Raw genomic sequence first — 20915 nt, forward strand, 5'->3', positions numbered from 1 at the left:
TTGTTTTTGTTTGTTCAAAACAGCATTATTCACAATAGCCAAAAAATACTAAATCACCATAAATGTTCAGCAATGAATAATTGGCTAGAAAAAGTTGTAAATATATGCATTCATAGTAGAATAATACTATCTCTTAAAAAACAAATATTCTGAAATTGGTGAAAACGTGGATGAGCATTGAGGACCTTATGCTAAGTAAAATAAGCTAGGAAGAAAAAAAATTAGATGATGATACATGGTATGGAATCTAAGCATTTTGAATTCATAGATACAGAAGGTCAAATAGTCATTATCAGAGAACCTATGGCAACTGGAAGGAGCGTCATTAGAGAGATGTAGGTCTGAGGGCATCAAGTTTTAATTAGGAGAAAGACTATCAGAAGATCAGTTCTAAATCATGGTGATCATGGTTCATAATGATGTCTTCTGTGCCTGAAATTTGCTAAGAGGATAGATGTAAGCATTCTTACTCCTGAAAAAGATAAACATGTGAGGCGAAGCATATGCTAATTAACTTGATTTAGCCATTCCAATATGCACAGATATATCAAAACGTGGGGCTGCGTGTCACAAACATACATTTTTTTTTTTAAATGGCTTCAATTTAGGCAGCATTTGTGAGGATGGAAAAGGGGCGGTGATGGAGTCCCATTATTATCATCCAAGAACTAAATACATACACGCGTCTTCTTTATGAATCTTCCATTTGAAGGTGACAGACTAGCAGATGGAGTGGTGGATGATGTGTCCCTGACACACGTTAAGGGGCTGGCACACAGGCAAAACGAGGGACTTTCTGGACATCTGCGGGAAGTCTTTTGGCTAAAACCAGAGTAGCCAGCATGTTATGGGTTTGCCTTGCTGATGACTTCATTTCCCCAAAGGCAGAGACCGAAAACAGAAACTGCTCTTCTGATTCTGTCTCTCCCAAAGAACTGGCATAACAGAAGATACGGACAGCCACAGGGAAGGAAACAAAGCTATTTTGCAGGTCCAAGGAGCCGCAAAAGAAAGCCATGCTTGTGCATCTAAACTAATGTGAAGTCTGCTGTGTAAGGGGAAATGTAAGCTAGTCCCATGATACAGCACTCACAAGAAAAGAGGCAACAACAAATTACTACCTAAAATAGTGGCTTAAAAACACCCCTTTTTTAGCTCACTGACTTAGGGATCAAAAACTCAGATATAATATGGCTAAGCTGGATTCTCTGATGAAGCCTTCAGAAAGCCGAAGCTAGGGACTTTTGTTCACATTGTTGACTAAATTCATCTTAGGGTTGTGAGGCTAGGATTCACGTTTTCCTTGTTGGTTATCAATAGGCTCAGTGAAAACTCTCTTTTACCAATCAAAGGTCAAAGACTGGCATGTGAACATTTTGGGGAGGCTTTATGCATACCACAGTAGAGATTCTCTCTTCTCTGTCTCTCTCTCTGTCTGTCTCTCTCCCCTGAACCTGTGCATGCATGCATGTGCATGTGTGTTTACATGTGAGTGTGTATGTATGCTCTCTCTCTATACATTGTTGTACATGTTTGTGTGTGTGCCTATATGTGTGCATGTGTATGGAGGCCAGAGATCGATGTTAGGTTTCCTCCTCTCTCTCTCTCTCTCTCTCTCTCTCTCTCTCTTTCTCTCTCTCTCTCTCTCTCTCTCTCTCTCTCTCTCTCTCTCTCTCTCTCTCTCTCTCTCTATCTCTATCTCTCTCTCTCTCTCTCATACATATAGTTTTTGGATAGGGTCTCTCACTGAACCTGGAGCTCATTGATACAGCAAGAACTGTAAGGCAAGACTAGTTTACCAGTGAACCAAAGTCTCTGCCTCCCCAGCACCAGGGTTACTAGAATGTACCTGACATAAACTGCTTATGTGGGTGCTCAGGATCTGAACTCAGGCCTTCATCCTTGCAATGGCAAGCACTTTTCTGACTGAACCATCTCCACAACCCATGATGCTTTGCTTCATATGATTTAAACTGTGCAAGAGGTCCAAGAGGGCCTAAGGAGATACCTCAGTTAGTAACAGGCTTGCTGTGGAAGCATGAGGACCTGAGGTGATTCATCGAACTAATATAAAAAGCTGGATGAAGCAGCCTGTGTCTGTAACTCCAGTGCTGGGCGTGGGGAGTGGGGGTGAGGGTGAGGGTGAGGGGCAGAGACAGATGGATTCCTGGAGCTCATTGACAAGCCACCCTGGTGGGTGTGTTTCAGGTTCATTGAGAAATCATGTCTCAAAAAGCAATGTGAGCAGAGATTGGAGATGACATCTGAGGACAAACTCTGACCTGCACACAATGTGAACATCTACACACACACACACACACACACACACACACACACACACACACACACACACGGGAGAGAGAGAGAGAGAGAGAGAGAGAGAGAGAGAGAGAGAGAGAGAGAGAGAGAGAGAGAGAGAGAGAATGAACAAAATTTGCCAAACTTAAAGTTTAGAAGAAAGTGTTTACGTCTTTAACCAGAATTTACAAAGTATCAGGAAGGGCATCAGTCATTCTTTTCAAAAACATCAAGAGAATCTGAAAGTACCATTACACCCTTACTTGTCATAGGAAAAGGAGATTTTTAAGCTGAAAACTGAGAAAAGAAAATTGATGAGTGTCTTAGTGATAAAGGATATTTTCTCTAATAATAACTAATGGGTGTTCAGGATGGAAAAGTAACCCAGCCAGGAAACGTAATAACTAATTGTTTTTGTTGCTGAGTGGGCCTTCTTTAGCTGATTACACATCAGGGCTGGGAGACAATGTAAACAGCAAAGAATCAAGTATGATCTCCAAAGAATGACACTGAATTTGGGACCTTAGGAAATATAAGGCATTGGCTTTATTCTATTCTAGTTAGAGGTTTTGACAACGACTTTGGCAAAGATGTCTGATAGAATTCTTAAAACCATCTTACTACTAATCAGGAGAGAGTAAATACAAACTGTGTTTGCCTAGATTTCAGGTTGGAGTGCTTATTAATCCCCAGGAACTGTGAGAACTCATCAACATGTGATACTGATACAAATTTTCACTATAAGATAGTCTTAAAAAGAAAGGAAAGGTGGACAGTTTCTGAAATTTTTTGTGTATACTGTAGTTCAGTTATTCAGTGGCCCTGTCAGAGGCTCATGTGTTGAGGGCTTAGTGCCCATACGGTAGTGCTATGGGGAGTTCATTGGATCTTACGGCTCCTAACTTTTCTCCCTTTTATTGAAAATAGATTCCTTTATCATACAATATATCCTGATTACATACAATGTATTCCCCTCTCTCTACTCCTCCCAGTTCCTCCCCACCTCCCGTCTCCTCGGCATCCACTCCATTTCTGTCTCTCATTAGGAAAGAAAAGGTTTCTAAGAGATAACAACCAAACATGACCAAATAATTGAAGCAAAAGCTATCATCAGAGTTGGACATGGCAATCCAACAGGAGGAAAAGAGTCCCAAGAACAGGCACAAGAGTCAGAGACCCACTCATTGTCATGGTCAGGAGTCCCATAAAAATACTACACAAATTACTGTAATATATATGCAGAAGATCTGGTGCAGAGTCATGTAGGCCCTGTGCTTGCTGCACAGACTCTGTGAGATCACATATGTCTTGCTTAGTTGATTCAGAGGGCCTTGTTCTCCTGGTGTCTTCCATTCCCTCTGGCTCTTACAATTGTTTTGCCTCCTTTTCCACAGACAGGTTTTTGTGAGTTCTACATAGAGGGATTTGATGGTGATCACCCATTTAGTCTCCTCTCTGTCTCTGTCTCTCTGTCTCTCTGTCTCTCTGTCTCTCTCTCTCTCTCTCTCTCTCTCTCTCTCTCTCTCTCTCTCTCTCAGTAATGTCTGGTTTTAGGTCTCTACATCTGTTCCTATCTGCTGCCAGAGGAAACCTGATGGTGACTGGATAAGGAACTGATCTATGAGTATAGCTATCATTAGGAGTCATTTTATTTAGGCAAGTATTATTTGATTTTCCTGTTGGTCTCTAGGCTATCTAGTCTCTGGTTCTTGGCTACCCAAGAAGTGTTGGGTATGGGTTCTTGTGGAGTGGTCCCTAAGTCAAATCAGACATAGATTGGCTACTCCCACAAGTTCTGTGCCATCGGTGTCCTAGCATATTTAGTGGGCAGGAAAGACTGTAGGTCAAAGTTTATGTGGCTGGATTGGTGTCCACATTTCTCTTTCAGTAGCCTGCAGAGTACCTTCATACACCAAAGAGACTAGAATGTTGGGGTGGAGGCTCCATGTAGGCACCAGCTCAGCTTCTCCATATTCAATGAGTTGTCTTCAGTAATGAGGCCCTGCTGTCAGTTTGCAGAAGGCAGTCCTTTGTCTTAGGAACAGTCTGGACTGTTTGTGGATTTCCATGGGGTCCCTTTGGACAACAACTCAATTGAATGCAACTCAGTCCTACCACTGGAAGCCTTGCCTGGTTGCAAGAGATATCCATTTGAGACTATATCCCCGATTACTTGGAATCCTCATTAGGACCACCTTCATAGATTCCAGGCAGTTTCTACTGCATTATGTTCCACACCATCCTCCAAATAACATCCAATTCCAGACATCTCTCCCTCCACCTGATCTCCTCCCTTAGTGGTCCCTGAGCTCCCAATCCTCAGTCATCCCCTGTCCTCAGTAATATCAATTCTATTTCTCCTTCCAAGGAGATCCATGCATCAATATGATGCTTCCTCAGAAAGGTAGGAATCCATCTACCTCAAGACCCAGATATACCACTCTTGGACATATATCCAAAGGATGCACCATCCTCTACAAGGACACTTGCTCAACCATGTTTATTGCAGCTTTATTCATAATAGCCAGAAACTGGAAACAATCTAGATGTCCTTCAACAGAAGAATGGATAAAGAAAATCTGATACATTTACACAATGGAGTATTACTCGGCTATTAAAAAATGACATCATCAAATGTGCAGGCAAATTGCTGGAGCTAGAAAAAATAATCCTGAGTGAGGTAACCCAGACCCAGAAAGATAAATATTATATGCATTCACTTATAAAAGGATATTAGCAGTTAAATAAATGATAAGCTACCATCCATAGACCCAGAGAGGTTAGGTAAAGAGGAGGGGTCTAGGTGAGGTTCTAACTTTTTTTAATGGAAGAAGTTACATTAATGGATTCATAGATGAATTGGTTACTGAGAAGTAGGGTCAAGTTAGAAGTAGGTTCATGGGGCTACACATTAGAAGAGTGTACCCCTGCTTTTCTCTAGAGATTTTCTTTCTTTTTTTTTTTATTTTGCAATACAATTCAGTTCTACATATCAGCCATGGATTCCCTTGTTCTCCCCCCTCCTGTCCCCCTCACCTTCCCCCCAGCCCCCTCCATTCCCATCTCCTCCAGGGCAAAGCCTTCCCCACAGACTGAGATCAACCTGGTAGACTCAGTCCAGGTAGGTCTAGTCCCCTCCTCCCAGGCCGAGCCAAGCGATCCTGCATAGGCCCCAGGTTTCAAACAGCCAACTCATGCAATGAGCACAGGACCCGGTCCCACTGCATAGATGCCTCCCAAACAGATCAACTGTCTCACCCATTCAGAGGGCCTGATCCAGTGGGGACCCCTCAGCCATTGGTTCATAGTTCATGTGTTTCCATTCATTTGGCTATTTGTCCCTGTGCTTTATCCAACCTTGGTCTCAACAATTCTCGATCATATAGACCCTCCTCATTCTCGCTAATTGGACTCCCAGAGATCCACCCAGGGCCTAGTCATGGATCTCTGCATCCAGATCCCTCAGTAGTTGGATGAGGTTTCTAGCACGACAATTAGGGTGTTTGGCCATCCCATCACCAGAGGAGGTCAGTTCGGGCTGTCTCTCGACCATTGCCAGCAGTCTGTTGTGTGGGTATCTTTGTGGATTTCTGTGGGCCTCTCTAGCACTTTGCTTCTTCTTATTCTCATGTGGTTTTCATTTACCATGGTCTCCTATTCCTTGTTCTCCCTTTCTGTTGTTGATCCAGCTGGGATCTCCCGCTCCCCCAAGCTCTCTTTCCCTCAACCCTCGCCTTTCACTACCCCCACTCATGTCCAGGCTGTTCATGTAGATCTCATTCCATTTCTCTGTCATTGGGCGATCCCCGTGTCTTTCTTGGGGTCCTGTTTTCCAGGTAGCCTCCCTGGTGATGTGAGTAGCAGACAAATCATCCTTGTTCCACATCTAGTATCCTGCTATGAGTGAGTACATACCATGTTTGTCTTTCTGAGTCTGGGTTACCTCACTCAGGATGATTTTTTCTAGATCCATCCATTTGTCTGCAAACCTCATGATGTCATTGTTTTTCTCTGCTGAGTAGTATTCCATTGTGTATATGTACCACATTTTGTTTATCCATTCTTCAGTTGAAGGGCATCTAGGTTGTTTCCATGTTCTGGCTATTACAAACAATGCCGATATGAACATAGCTGAACAAGTGCTCTTATGATGTGGTTGAGCATTCCTTGGGTATATGCCCAAGAGTGGTATAGCTGGATCTTGGGGGAGATGGATTCCCAATTTTCTAAGAAAGCGCCATATTGATTTCCAAAGTGGTTGTACAAGCTTGCATTCCCACCAGCAGTGGAGGAGAGTTCCCCTGGCTCCACATCCTCTCCAGCATAAGGTGTCTTCAGTGTTTTTGATCTTAGCCACTCTGACAGGCATAAGGTGGTATCTCAGAGTTGTTTTGATTTGCATTTCCCTGATGATTAGGGTTGTTGAGCAATTCCTTAAATGTCTTTCAGCCATTTGAGTTTCCTCTGTTGAGAATTCTCTGTTTAGTTCTATAGCCCATTTCTTAATTGGACTGTTGGGCATTTTGATGTCTAATTTCTTGAGTTCCTTATATATCCCATTTACAAGATGTCTTTCCTTCCCTTAGACTGAAAGCAACGAGGCTAAAATTGGACTGAGAGCTCTGAAATCAAGAGGCAAAAGAAGCATTATCGCTTAAATCTTTAAGTATTCTGTCACAGCAATAGAAAATAAACATAGTGTGTAATATAAATTAAAAAAGATACATAAAACTATGCCTCTGCTTTCTCCCTATTTCAAAAGCAAAAAACTCTTCCTGAACATTATACTGGTCAGTTTTGTTGTCAGCTTGACACAACTGGAGACACCTAGTAAGAGGGAACCTCAACTGAGGAATAGTTGACCTTGATGTTGACTTGTAGGCATGTCTTTGGGGAATTGTCTCGGCTGATGATTAATGTGGGAGTGTCCCCCACTGTGGGCAGCAGCATCCCTAGAAGGTGGGTCTACGCTGTATAAAAAGCAAGCTGTGAAAGGTAGAGGGAGAAAGCCAGTAAGTAGCTCATCTTCAGTGCCTGCTTCCAGGTTCCTGCTCAGTTTCTTCTCTAATTTCTGTCCATGATGGACTATAACCTGTAGACGAATTTCTAAAAGATCTTATTAATAAAAACAAACCCCGAGCCAGGTATTGGGGTGAGCGCTGAAAGATCAGAGAAGCAGATCACGCCACAGCTAACCTCACCTTGCCAGCTTCTCAGCCGATCCTGTTTCCTCCAACTGGAAGCCTCTGAGTCCTCATTGAATTGATCTCAGCTGAACTGCTGCTAAAAGCTTAAAAGTTAAAGTTCCTGGTCCTCACGCCTTATATTCCTTTCTGCTTCCTGCCATCACTTCCTGAGATTAAAGGCATGTGTCTTTCCCAAGCAAGACATGAGATCTCAAGTGCTGGGATTAAAGGTGTGTGTCACCATGCCTGGTTGTTTCCAGTGTGGCTTTGAACTCACAGAGATAGGGATGGATCTCAGCCTCCAGAAGGCTAGGACTAAAGGTGTGTGTGCCACCATTTTCTGACCTCTATGTCTATCTAGTGGCTGTTCTGTTCTCTGACCCCAGATAGGTTTATTAGGGTGCACGATATATTGGGGGACACAATATTACCACAATAACCCATAAATTGAAGTGAATCCTTTTGCCCCCAAGTTGCTTTTGGTCAACAAAAGGCAACCTAAAACAAACATGAAAAGGACTTTCTTTCTTGTTTTATTGCAGTATTTTTATTACAGCATCTGATGATTATGCTTAAATTGTGACATTTTCTTCTTCTGAAAAATTTGTTTTAATACTTATTTTTAAATTGTACATAAAAACAGTCTATTCACTTTTTTGGCAGATACTTTGAGTGCCTGCTGTGAGTCATAGCTGACTGTAGACAGTGATGTTCTAAGTCTTGTATATTTGCCTGCTCGTGGGTATAATTTCTTCTTCCTAAAATGCATTCCCCCAATTGGGAGTCTGTTGATGTTAAGCAACTTTAATTCTCAAATTGTCATGTTTTTGACAATGACTCTATTTTGTTCACACCCTTTCCATGATAATGTATCTAGACATAAAAGTCTACATTGTTATGTTCTTTGGTACATGATTTCTCTATCTTGTAAATTTTTATTGCTAGTAAGACTTCTGTCATCTGTCACCCTTTTAATCTGTAAAATCTTTCTCTTCCAATCAGTCATTTCTTATTGTCTGTAACATTTTTCTATTTAATCCTGAAATGGTGAATGTATAGATTGAGTTTTTTAATTTTTCCTGAACTGTATATTTATTTCTTGATATAATTATTTAATATTTATTTTTCATAAAATTTTAACTTTTTTTGGTCTTTTTTGGCCTTTTCCATTTTCTATTGCCTATCTTTTAAATGTTTACGATGTCTCAGAGACATTAACACCTATTTAGAAGACATTTATCTCTTTCCTTTCTCCTACCATATGTCCGAGAATTTATTTACTTGTTGCTTCCATTTTGCTGTTTTTTAGTAATGTCTAGTTTACTGTTTAGTCAATCTATTGATATTTATTATTATTACAATGATTACATTTCAACTTTATAAATTATTTGGATTCTTTCCACAACTTACTGGCCTGACTTTCTATACACTTTTTTCTTATGGTTTTAATTACACATGTATAATTATTTAAAACATACATATAAAAATGTTTACCAAATAATTCCAGGGGCTGAAGGTCTCAAGAATAAAATTACCATGTTTAGTTATTTTCTCTGTCTCTCATTCACAATATTTGTGTAATCTTGAATATTATGCTGTTTTTCATCAGAGAGTTATCTGTGGGAACCTTGATGGTGACTCAGTTAAATATATTTGCATATGTCCGGCACCGTTATTACTTTAATGTTATAAAAGGTAGAAATTTATTCTCAATTGTATGGTATTAGTGCTCTGGAAATTTTAGGGAGATTATTTTTTAGTTCTGGCCTGATCACCTTCAACTCTTTTGGAGATCCATAATGTATTAGTTGTAAAAATTAAAACCAGTTTATTCAGGAAGGTCAGGTTCATTTGACAAGAAACCATGTTGTTTTCATCTATCATCCATAATTATCCTGTGTATTTTAGTGGTATCTGTTATATTTTTTGCACTTCCAATTTCATTAATATTTCATTAATTTTCTTTCTTTTATTTAGTTTGGTTAAGCAATAGCCAATCATATATATGTATATGATTATCTATATTTAATTATGTATATGTATGTATATGATGGGGAGTATGTGCATATAAGTGCAGGTGTCCACAGAGGCCAGAAGAGGGTGCATGATGCCTTGAACTGAAGTTACAGGTTTCGGTGAGCTACCTATCATGGGTACTGGGAACTGAACTCTGGTCCTCTGGATGAACAGTACACATACTTTTGAACCATCTTTCCAATCTCTTATGTGATTGTTTTTTGTTTTTAAAAAATTCCCTTTTTGTTTGGTCTTTCCTTTGTATTATTCCTTTGGAATCTCTTTCATTAACTTTAACTCTGATCCTTATTATTTTTCTTCTACTGGTTTGGAATGTGGCTCATTCTTGCTTCATTTGAACTGAATAAATAAGTTATTTATTGATATCTCTGGGCTTATTTTTTATACTTTCAGATGTCAGCGAGTTTTTAATCCAACCTTAATTGTTGTCAGTGCCATTATCATTCTGAATTTTCAGGAGTAGCATCACATTACTTCTTATGTATATCATGAATGGTGAGCTCTGGGTTGCACTTGCCACTGAGTCCTTGTCCACAGCTTAACACAGACACACACAAGTGGTATCTCCAATTTCTTTTTTTTTTTTAACATAACCATGCACAGCTACAAGCCTTGGCTGTGTCTCCCAGACAGACTGCACTTGTGTAACCGCTGTCAGTTGACTCTAAGCATTTTGGAAGGTCCTTTCTGATTCCTGCACTAACAAACTGATCATTCCATGGTATCACCCAGTCCTACTTATCATTACATGAGTGTGACACTAATGCTTTTATACTGGAGATGTTATGTTGAATTTTAGATTAGTCTAATGTCATTTTATTAATAAAAATTACCCCGCATTTGAGTGCAGATCTGACTCCAACAGCTATGCATTGACCATGAACAGCTGTTTCATTACCTGAAGTTATCTCACGAGGCTTCACAGAATCATAGAACTCAATCTGCTTGGAGAAGACAGCTTCCTTTTACTTTCCACTTCATTCTAAAAGATTTCCAAAATGAACTTTAGATAAAATAATGAATATGAGTATCTTCATTCAACAAAACCAGGGAATTTCAGAAAACAATTTAATTAAATGTGATACACTTGAATTTTATTTCAAGCATCTATCTTCTGAGATGTAAATTTATGCCTGTTGAGCCTCTTCTGAATCCCCTTCAAGTACTATTTTGATTTCTTTTGTCCTTTTATTCCCTGTTCCAGCTAAATTCACAACACATTCCCACAATGGTAATGTAATGAAGAGGTCAGACACTGGAATCAGATTGCCTGTTGCCAATCCTGGATCTATTGCTTATTAGTTATTTGACTCTGGCAATTTTTTTCTCCTTTTTATTCATTCTTTATGTCTTTCACATCAGCATCTCCATCTCATTCATTTCCCTGTCCCTTGGTATCTACCCTCTGTCCTTGTAAACTCCCCCTCAAAATAAAATAAAATAAAACTTAAGAGAAAAAGGGGAAAAAAATTAAGAGGAGGAAAAAAATCAGTCTTGTCATGGAAGCTATAGTGTGATACAGTGAGTCATGCAGTAAACCTCAAAATTCATGCTCACAGTGACATACTTTCTCTAACAAGACCATACCCACTCCAATAAAACCACACCTCCTAATACTGACACTCCTTATGAGATTATGGGTACAATTACATTCAAACTACCACAGGGCTAGAGTAGGTTTTTCTGAGGAAACTATTCAGAAGGTGCTGAACTATACAAAAAGAGTCAATAATTTGAAGACAATTCTAAAGCAGAAAGGAATCAGTTCTCCATTCAGTCCCCTCATATTTCTTTAGAATTGTTCATAGTTATTGTCTTTCTTCACATTTCCTAATACAGTCAAATAGAACCAAGCAGTTTATTCAATTTTTTTTTGTTGAACATTCTTTTTAGCTAAACATCCAATTTCATTGTGCCAATTCTACTTTCCATAAAACACTAGCATGCAATACAATCCAGTCAAGTGTCTACCACTTTATCAACAAGGATTGCTTTTTCTTTATTGTCCAATAACATATTCATTGTGTTTGTCTGAGACCTTTAACAATGACCTTTTCCCATTCAAACTTCTACCTGCATTCTGTTGTCATTTAGGTATTCTCTAGGAAAACTGAATCTTTCTCTACAGCCTGACATTTCTTTTTGAGCTTGGTCCACAATTACCATGAAAATCCCATCTGTTGTAGGCTAGGCTTTTCCTAACAAGTTCTGCAAAACTCTGTTTCTATTCATTACCCATTTTCAAAGCTGTTTCCATATGGTTTAGGTATTTGTGGTTACATCATCATCCTTGCCTCTTAAAACTGTCTATGCTATATTATAAATACACTGCCCTACTATTGATGACATCAAGTCAATTGAATGTAAGGCTGGCTATCCTGTAAGATATCTAGGGGTTGAGATAAAAATCTTAATTTTCACTGAGACATATGTTTTCCATCTTTATGGTTATATTGTAGTAATGATATCTGTACATATTGTATAATTATCAGACAAGACGGATAAGCACTTGTTTCCTAAAATGTTAATCCATTTTAAAGATTTACTTTTATTATTTTTAGTGTGCACATCTGTGTATATCTGTGTGAGGTTATGTGCGTGTGAGTGTAGGTGTCTGTGGAAGCAAGAGGCATCAGATCCTCCTGGAGTGAGAGATGTAGGCAGTTTTGAGTCACCTTATTTGGGTCCTGGAAAATGAACCTGGGTCCTCTGCAAGAGCAATATGCCATGCTAACTACTAAGCCCCAACATCAATTCTTCTCATGCATTAGGAATTTTATACTCCTCACATCACTTTAAGATAAATCATATATTGTTTAATCAATCTGTACTAGAGGAAATTAGAAGTAATTCCTCCTCTCTAACCCTAGCCCGTTATTTAGCTTCTTCCCGTTTCATAGGTTTTGAAGTTTTTAGAGAGCACCATTCCACTCGGTTCAATGAGATCAGCAGTTTTGTTTCCCCAAATGTGAGACCATGTGGTATTGGTGGGTATGTGGTTTATGGGTTATTTCATGTGAAATATAAAACTCATGGAATACAGGAACTTGCCACATTTGTGACATTTTAAGGGATTTGGTGGTGCTGAGGGTGCAGGAGCATACTCTTTGAAAATAAGACCAGGTTGCACCTTCCATTATTAAAAATGAGTTCACAAACAATTCTTTGGAATTTGGTCAGAGCATAAGTCATACTTGAAAACAACTGTTAAAAAGGCAGGTGTTTATTTACTCAGTACTGAAAACAACCCTATTCCACGAATGTAGTCATGATAGCCCAAAGAGTTTAAAATAAGACACAGATGTGCTACATTATTTTCATAGTCTATGACTCCTAATTCAACACCATCAGAAAACCAATCAACATTTCTTTTCTTTTTTTTTTTTTTTTTTTTTTTTTTTGGTTTTTTGAGGCAGGGTTTCTCTGTGTAGCTTTGTGCCTTTCCTGGAACTCACTCTGTAGCCCAGGCTGGCCTCGAACACACAGAGATCCACCTGCCTCTGCCTCCTGAGTGCTGGGATTAAAGGCCTGTGCTACCACCGCCTGGCTCACTAATCAACATTTCTATTTGCCTGCACACCCTAGGTAAGACTTCAGCTTATTGACATCATTGGGGAAGCACAGTAACAGGACCTGAAAGGCTAAGTAGAAATCAGTACTTATGGGGCATAATCTCTGACACACAAGGTTACTGACTTGTAAAAATGACATTAAATATTATGAAATTTTGGGGGTAAAGAAACCTCCTTTGCTTTAAATGTTGAAGAACCATTGCACTGAAATGACAAATTTGTTGTCTTATTTTTCACAGAAAAACTTGAGATTGGAAAAGGGATATGCTATCCATGGAAAGAGTGCCCATGTACATTGCTATCTAAGAACAGTGTGTACATACCTTTTTATATCCATATTCTATTAACTTATGGATAAGTTCCTATAACTCAAGTTGGTCCAAGAATTTCATAATTTATATTTTAAAAAACTAAGTTGTTCATGTAGGCATCAGACTTACAAACTAAAACATTTTCTAGAATGTTGCAATACCCAAAATGTAATGAGCAGAGACAAACATGCCCCAAAAGCAGAATTATGAGCTATCATGTGTGATAAAGGGGAAATTAACAGAAACATCAACTTTTCTCTATCTTCTGGTATGTTGTCCCTAAATGCTATTTAACTGAGAGGTAACAGCTGAGTAAGATTTTAGTCAGGAAATGAGGAGACAGGAGAACCATACATGCAATGTTTTAGACCTAGGAATGTGGAAAGACCAGTGTGCATAGAAAGTAAGAAATGAAAAGCTAAGTGGTCTGGGCAGCTGAGCAGGGGCGGGGCACAGACAGATTTGTGGCCACTAACAAACACTGGAAATTATATCCTAAGAGCATATATCCTAGAAGTTCCTGGAAATGTGTTTTTAAAATATCACCTTTTCAGATTATCAAACAGATTGTACACAGGAAAGAACCTTGGAGGGGAAGTGTTAGATGGCTGCCCGTGGTATCTAAGGTAATGGATTGATATTCAGAGTAGAGGGATCAAAGAGAGGAAAGAACTAAAGTGAGATTCATACTTAGCAAGATATGAAATGGATGACATTAACGAAAAAGATGGGGTAAAGGAAGTTCTCAGTAAAATGAATAGATGTGTAGATTGCAATATTAGGTTGAACTGTGGTATTATTCATCTGGACATGGTGGTGTGTGACTACAAAATCATTTTTTTTACTTTATATTCTGTTTGTTTATTAAGAGATTTTTATATACCAACCACAGATACCCTTGTCCTCCCTCCTCCCACTCCCAGCCCTCCCTCCCAACCCACCCCTCATTCCTACCTCCTCCAAGGCAAAGTCTCCCAAGGGGAGTCACCAGAGCCTGGTACACTCAGTTGAGGCAGGTCCAAGCTCCTCCTCCCTGCACCAAGGCTGCACAAAGTCAACTAACCAAACTAATGGAGACACATGAACTGTGAACCAATAGCTGAGGAGCCCCCATGGTACTGGACTAGGCCCTTTGATAAGTGAGACAGTTGTTTAGCTTGAACTGTTTAGGGGTCCCCCAGGCAGTGAGACCGGAACCTGTCCTTAGTGCATGAGCCAGCTTTTTGGAGCCTAGTGCTTATGGTGGGACACTTTGTGCAAAATCAGTTTTAGTGAGGTAGATAATGGGGTGATCAGAAACACAAGGTCAGCCTTAGCTATATAGAAAGTCTAAGGCCAGCCTGTGGTACACGAAACTATATCTCAGAAAAAACAAGACTGCTATAATTGTGATTGTAGCAATATGAATACTGCAAGGTTGTCGTGTTTCCAGGTGAAGATTGTGAGTCCACTATTGCACAGTTTACACTGGATATTGTTAGAGTTATTAAATGGCCAATGACCTCACATGACTCCAAACTTCAGCATGTCTGACTTGCAGATTAATCAACTTGCACCAAATTACATATTTCTATGTAAGATAGAGCTCTTACATTTAACAATTTCAATCACTTGGGAGATATACATGTCCACCTATCATTTTTATCAACTATTCAAGGTGCTATTTTAGAAACAGTTTAAAGTGATGTACAAACACAGAGGAAAAACATGTAAGGTTACAGGTGTAGGTCCAAGAGATGTTGAAGACACCATTAACATTTCAGCTGCTTCTTGAAATATAAATGCAATTAAGTGGAGGAAGTTGTTTTTGTTGCAAACCACTATTGATTCTTTGGGGAACGCTTTTCCAGAGGAGTTTGATTTTATAGCAGTTTTATTGTTCATTGTGAATGGACTGAAATGAAAATACATTTTTTAAGGCACTGCACAGTGGATGCCATTGGCTCATTTGACAAACATTTACTCAGCACTTCTTTTTCATCCTTCACTATTTTAGGTGCTGAGGATGTGGCCGTTAAGAAAGCAGATAAATTCCTTCCCATTGTGATGATACTATTTCAATGTAAAGGGAATCAAATAAACAAGTTAAATACACAGTATGCTAGTCACTGTTAATGAAGAGCATGTGTGAAATAGAGAAGTTGGTGAGTGACTTAAGCTAAGTATAAGATAATGGTACAAACCAAGATAGGCAGAAGGGGAGCAGACAGGAACAAATGTTGACGAAGGTGCAGGATAAGAGTACCAGAGGCAACAGTAAACGCCACAGCATAAATCCACACAATGAGCTAGTGTTAGAACTGTCTACTCGAGGTCTTGTTTCTGGGCATCTGTGCTTTCGTTTCCAACCGGCAGAGGGTTCATTTCTCTCTTCAGACGGGAATCGTGAATAGCTGAAGGCAGACCCTTTGGAGTCAATGCCAGTGACCCGCAAATCTCAGGATCACAGCCCCGGGCCTTAAGTGTTGGTGGACGACTCCCCTGACAGCTAGTGTCAACAATTCTGTTGGCAGCCATTGACAGCTGCTGAACAGTGGTGACGTGCTGGAGCTCCTTCAGTGGCTGGCGTGGTAGCTCTATGATTCTTCTGCTGTCCTGACCTGTAGCTCTTCACATTCTGCGGTCTTGCAGCCTCCCTCCTCTGTTGTCAGCATTTCAGCCTCCCACCTTTTAGCACTTGGGCAATTCCTTGCATGCTCAGTGTTTTGGAAGTCTCTACTCCTGGATTATTTTCTTGAATTCTTTAGTCCCTTTGTAGTCATTGGATATGACAGGACTAATGGTCCTAGGGATTGCCTGTTCTTAGTGTTACCAGGTCAGCCTGATCTAAATGTGATTTAAAAAAAACCCAAAACCCTCAAGTGGGCAATAAAAACCTTTATAAGAAGCCTTATTGTCACCTAGGGTGCAGCTCTGCAGAGGGCAGGAGAGAGGTCTCCCAGACTGACCCTAGGAAAATGAGAGGAGTGTTGCTTATAAAACCAGACATACATGTCTGAGCCTCCTGCCCATTGACCTTCTGTCTACAAACATTTTGTTTGGTCACATCAGTGCTTGGGTTACTGGGACAGCCTGTTCCTGCATTGTAACAGAGGGTCCCCTTCTTTATGACCTCATTGATAGCATGTGAAAGATAGGTAGGAACATCTGGAATGGCTGTAGTGGGGTCATTGGAAGTTGTCATGCAAAATGGAGCCTCCCGGAGCCATTACAAGGTATCACCAATGGCCCCCAATGAAGCAGTTTCCCAAAGCAGAAACTTTGGCTTCAGTGGCAGCTATGACAGCTGTGGCAGGTTCTGTGACAGAAGCAAAGTCTTCTCAAGTAGCCTTGAGTCACTTATAGCAGCTGGGTTTGTTGTTCAGCACAGGGGAGAAGTGGCTGGTTGATTGCTGGTCCCCTCTATCTGTGAATGCAGTAGGACTAAACCCAGAGTTTTCCCACTTGTGATAGAACATCAAGTGTGGTAGTAATGTCATTCACAGCCCCACAGGATTCAAGGAGTATGGAGACAAAACCAGGGTGTTTTGATTTGTTCTCCATACCTGCCTTGCCTTGTTAGTTACCCAGTTCCTGGCCAGTTTCCACTGATCTGAGTGGAGATGCAATAGGAACAGTTTGACAGCTGTCAGTTAAGTGGATAAACATCTCATTCCTGGTAAGACACTCATTTAAAGAAAACTAAAATGTCAAGGAGTTCTTGCCACAAACATCTAACGTGGAATTAATGTTCTTCAGCAAACTAACAATGCTTTATACCCAGCAAATACTTTTAGAGAGGATTGTGTTCTCCTGAACTGAATCTTTTTCTCTTCTACACCTTTTTATAAATTCTACACAGTGTCTATTTATTTGCTTTTATGTGTTTGGGTGTTTCTTTGTTTGTGTTTTTCCTGCATTTGGGTGCAGTGATTGCAGAAGCCAGAGGAGGGCAACAGATGCCATGGAACTGGAGTTACTGAGGGTTGTTGGAGCACATGTGGATGCTAGGAATTGAACCCAAGTCCTCTGGAAATAAACCAGAGCTCTTAATCACCAAGCCATCTCTCTAGCCCCCAAGTGTCTTTATTTTCTACAAAAAGAATAGAAGGGCCATGGATAGAGCTAGAAAAGTAGTTCTATTCAGTCAAAAAAATGCTATCTCTGGGAAAGCGTGGTTAGGCCTGATCTGAGACCATGACATCTTCTATCTCCATACCAACGGTGGCAAAAGAGGGAGAGACATGCAGACACATAGGAATAGCAGTCTCAGTTTTTCATTTGAGGGTGGGTACACCCATCCTAAACCATCCTTTACAGGTGACATTGAGGATACTGGCGTTTACTTATGCTCAGGGTGGCATTACTGGGTGGGCAACAGAGGAATGTTAGTCTTACCCTTGGATGCTGCAGATCAGCAACTGAAATGTGATTAAAACATGATTTATTTGATATTTTACATATTTTAATTTAGTTTGACACAAAGTAGAATGTCATCAGTGTGCTGATGGCAGCTTAGAGCCCTGAAGTCACTCTCTAACCAATGTGAGTCAACATATCACACTTGGTTTGTACCAAGGCTTTTCTGAAAACACAATTTTGAGTTGTCCTATGAAAGCAGTTATATGCTGTCTTGAGGGGAGCAGTTATTTTTCTTGGGTTATTTTTCTAGGAAGTAGGACCCAAATCACATCCTTGGGATGACTGAGAAGAGTCCTTGAGCTCTTGGACCGTCAGGAGATATTATTCATAGGACTTAAATTTGGGAAGAGCCTAAAAAGGAGATACTCAGGGAGATGACATGTGGGTCTTGGTGCCTGACACTAGGCCTGGATGTCACTGCTGAACTGAGTTGACTTTAGGTTGGAGGAACCAGGAAGATCCTCCAGGTTTGCAGGTACCCATATCCATCTCCCAGCTATACATAGTCAGGTTAAAAATAGGTGAAAACTGGTTGATGTTACTGAGATAGTCAAAGTAAATGGTTATATCAATGATGCACTGGATGAGAGTTCCTGGGATATCATTCTGCACTCTGTGTAAAAGGCTTGAATTCTAACCAGGAATACCTTACAGTGAATAGAAGGGCTAATTTATTTGTCATTTCCATTTCTTTTATCTACTTATAAAAGACTACTTTCTAAGATTAAAGTAAGTGTAACTTAAATATATCGAAACATGCAGAGATAGTCTCTTTCCTTTTATTCTCAAATTATATACACTGTATAACAAGGAAAAATGTTGAATAATGTATTTGTAAGATTCTAATTCATATTAATAAAAATATGCCAAGGCTGTTAGTCATATTGTAGTTTCCTTTGAAAATCTTTTAGAATGAGATTATTCTTTTATGCATATATGTAATCCCCAGTCTCCAGCATGTCTTATCTTAAAATAACAATCGCTATTTGAGAAAAATATATAATTCTATGAAACTTAAAAGCCAGTGGTATCTCTGTCGAGATTTGGCATATCCAGGAAAAGACCAAAGGAAATCTGCAGAATCTTATTTGAATGTGAGCTTTAAAATGATCAAAATGTATACTCTGTGTTTATTCATTTATTTCCTTTTTTGGATTTTATAAATGCCATTTTTATATAAATGTGTATGACTGGAGTCTAAGAATCTAAAAAGCCTGTTCTTTACCTTCCACATACTTGTGGTAGGGTGAAAGCTGTCAGTATAACATTCTGACCTTTCAAAAGTCAGTTCCTCATCACTATTGTCCCAGCTTCCCAGGAGGATGGCACCACTATGCTTTTACTATGTACCTTAAAGTTCAAGTGTTATAAATTAATGTACAATACAAGAACCTTGGGTGGTGAGAGCTTTAAGGGGGAGTTATGTCATGCTGTTTCTGCCTCCTGAAGGAATTAATGGTACTGTGGATTGGTTACCTAAGACTTTAGATACAGATAAAAGTTGTAAATGGAGGCTTTTCTGCCCTGTCCCATCCCACAGCCACTTTTAAGACAATCACTCAGAGACTTAATTACATACTCTTTGGCCTATTTCTCAGGGCTATGGCTACCTAGCTCTTCCAACTTAAATTAACCCATTTTTATTAATCTATGTTTTGCCATGTGTCTCATGGACTCTAATACATCTTGGTCCTCCGGCAGCTCTCTGGTGTTTCTCTGAAATCTGCCCTTCTTCTCCCTGTATTTTGTTTGGATTTCCCACCTGGCTCTATTCTGCCTTGCTATAGGCCAAAGCAGCTTCTTTATTAACCAATGGTAATAAAACACATTCACAGCAAACAGAGAGTTTCTCCCACAGCATTTCCCCCTTTTTGTCTAATCAAAAAGGAAGGTTTTTAACTTTAACATACTAAAATTACATATAACAAGACAGTTATCAAGTAAGAAATGCAGTTACAATATCTAGTCTGTTTGTATTTGACAAAATTTGAGAAAATAATTATCTATCCTATCATGATGAGTTTAAAGTTTTATATCTAATTTACCTTTTTATCATAATTAAGAAAAACTATAATTATAACTATATAGTCTTCAACTCCATCAAAGACCTGAGAAGGAAATAATATTACCTGAGTAAACAGGAAGTGCAAGCAAGTGACTTCCAAAAAATACAAGAAATGACAGAAACAGCTGGCTGCCTGGACAGTCACCCAAGGTTCCCCTGCAATGTTGGGGCATCTATCTTTAGCCTACAAGCCTAGCATATCTGACAGACTTTCCTGTTAAGCAGGAAAGTTTGAAGAACTGTCCTACCTTGTCTTGGCAAAGCTCGGCAGTCACCTTTCTTATGTCCTGCTGATCCAGTTTGGACAGAAACTGTCAGCAATTGAAGCAAGGGCACTTTCCTTGCCCATGTGGCTAGCTTTTGCCATGAAGAAAATAAACTCCATACAGTATTTCTTTGATGCTCATCATCTTCTCTGGAGTACATTGGTGCTGCCAGAAGCAGACGCGTCTCACTGTCACAAAAAATCTAAGTTATTGAAACATTTTTAATGCCACATTCTTTAGGTCTTTGAAATGTTTGAAGAATGCCTATCTATCTGAAATATATCTTTGTATATCTAGAAAACCTAACTAACATGACTTTAAATTTGACTATTATAGATCACTAATTGTACTTTTGTAAATCTGCATTTCTTAACTATATATTACATTTTTAATTGATTTGTATAAACACAATACCTTAGACAAAAGTGATATATACATACAATATAACAAAATTAATCTTAAATTTATATAAATAAACTAAAAATCATACTAATGTAAAATATTTTGAGATTAAGTATTTTTTTTAGATTAAAGTAGATTCTTCCCCCATTTTTATATCATATCCCACTTTCTTCTTTTAGACAGAAATTGATTATGACCAACAACAATTTGTAACCAACCCCCTTTAAATGAAAACAAACATTCATAAACAATATTTTGAGAATTTGGGCATAGTTCTCTAGACTACTTCCTGTTCTTTGGTGGATGCTGGTAATCTTTGAAGGACCCTGAGAAAATTTAGAATTATGGTTAAATCTTGGCCTTAGCAGTCTGTGAGG

This window comes from Peromyscus californicus, unplaced genomic scaffold, assembly GCF_007827085.1.
Source record: "Peromyscus californicus insignis strain IS unplaced genomic scaffold, ASM782708v3 Scaffold_24__1_contigs__length_46423439, whole genome shotgun sequence".
In the NCBI taxonomy this organism is placed as follows: Eukaryota; Metazoa; Chordata; class Mammalia; order Rodentia; family Cricetidae; genus Peromyscus; species Peromyscus californicus.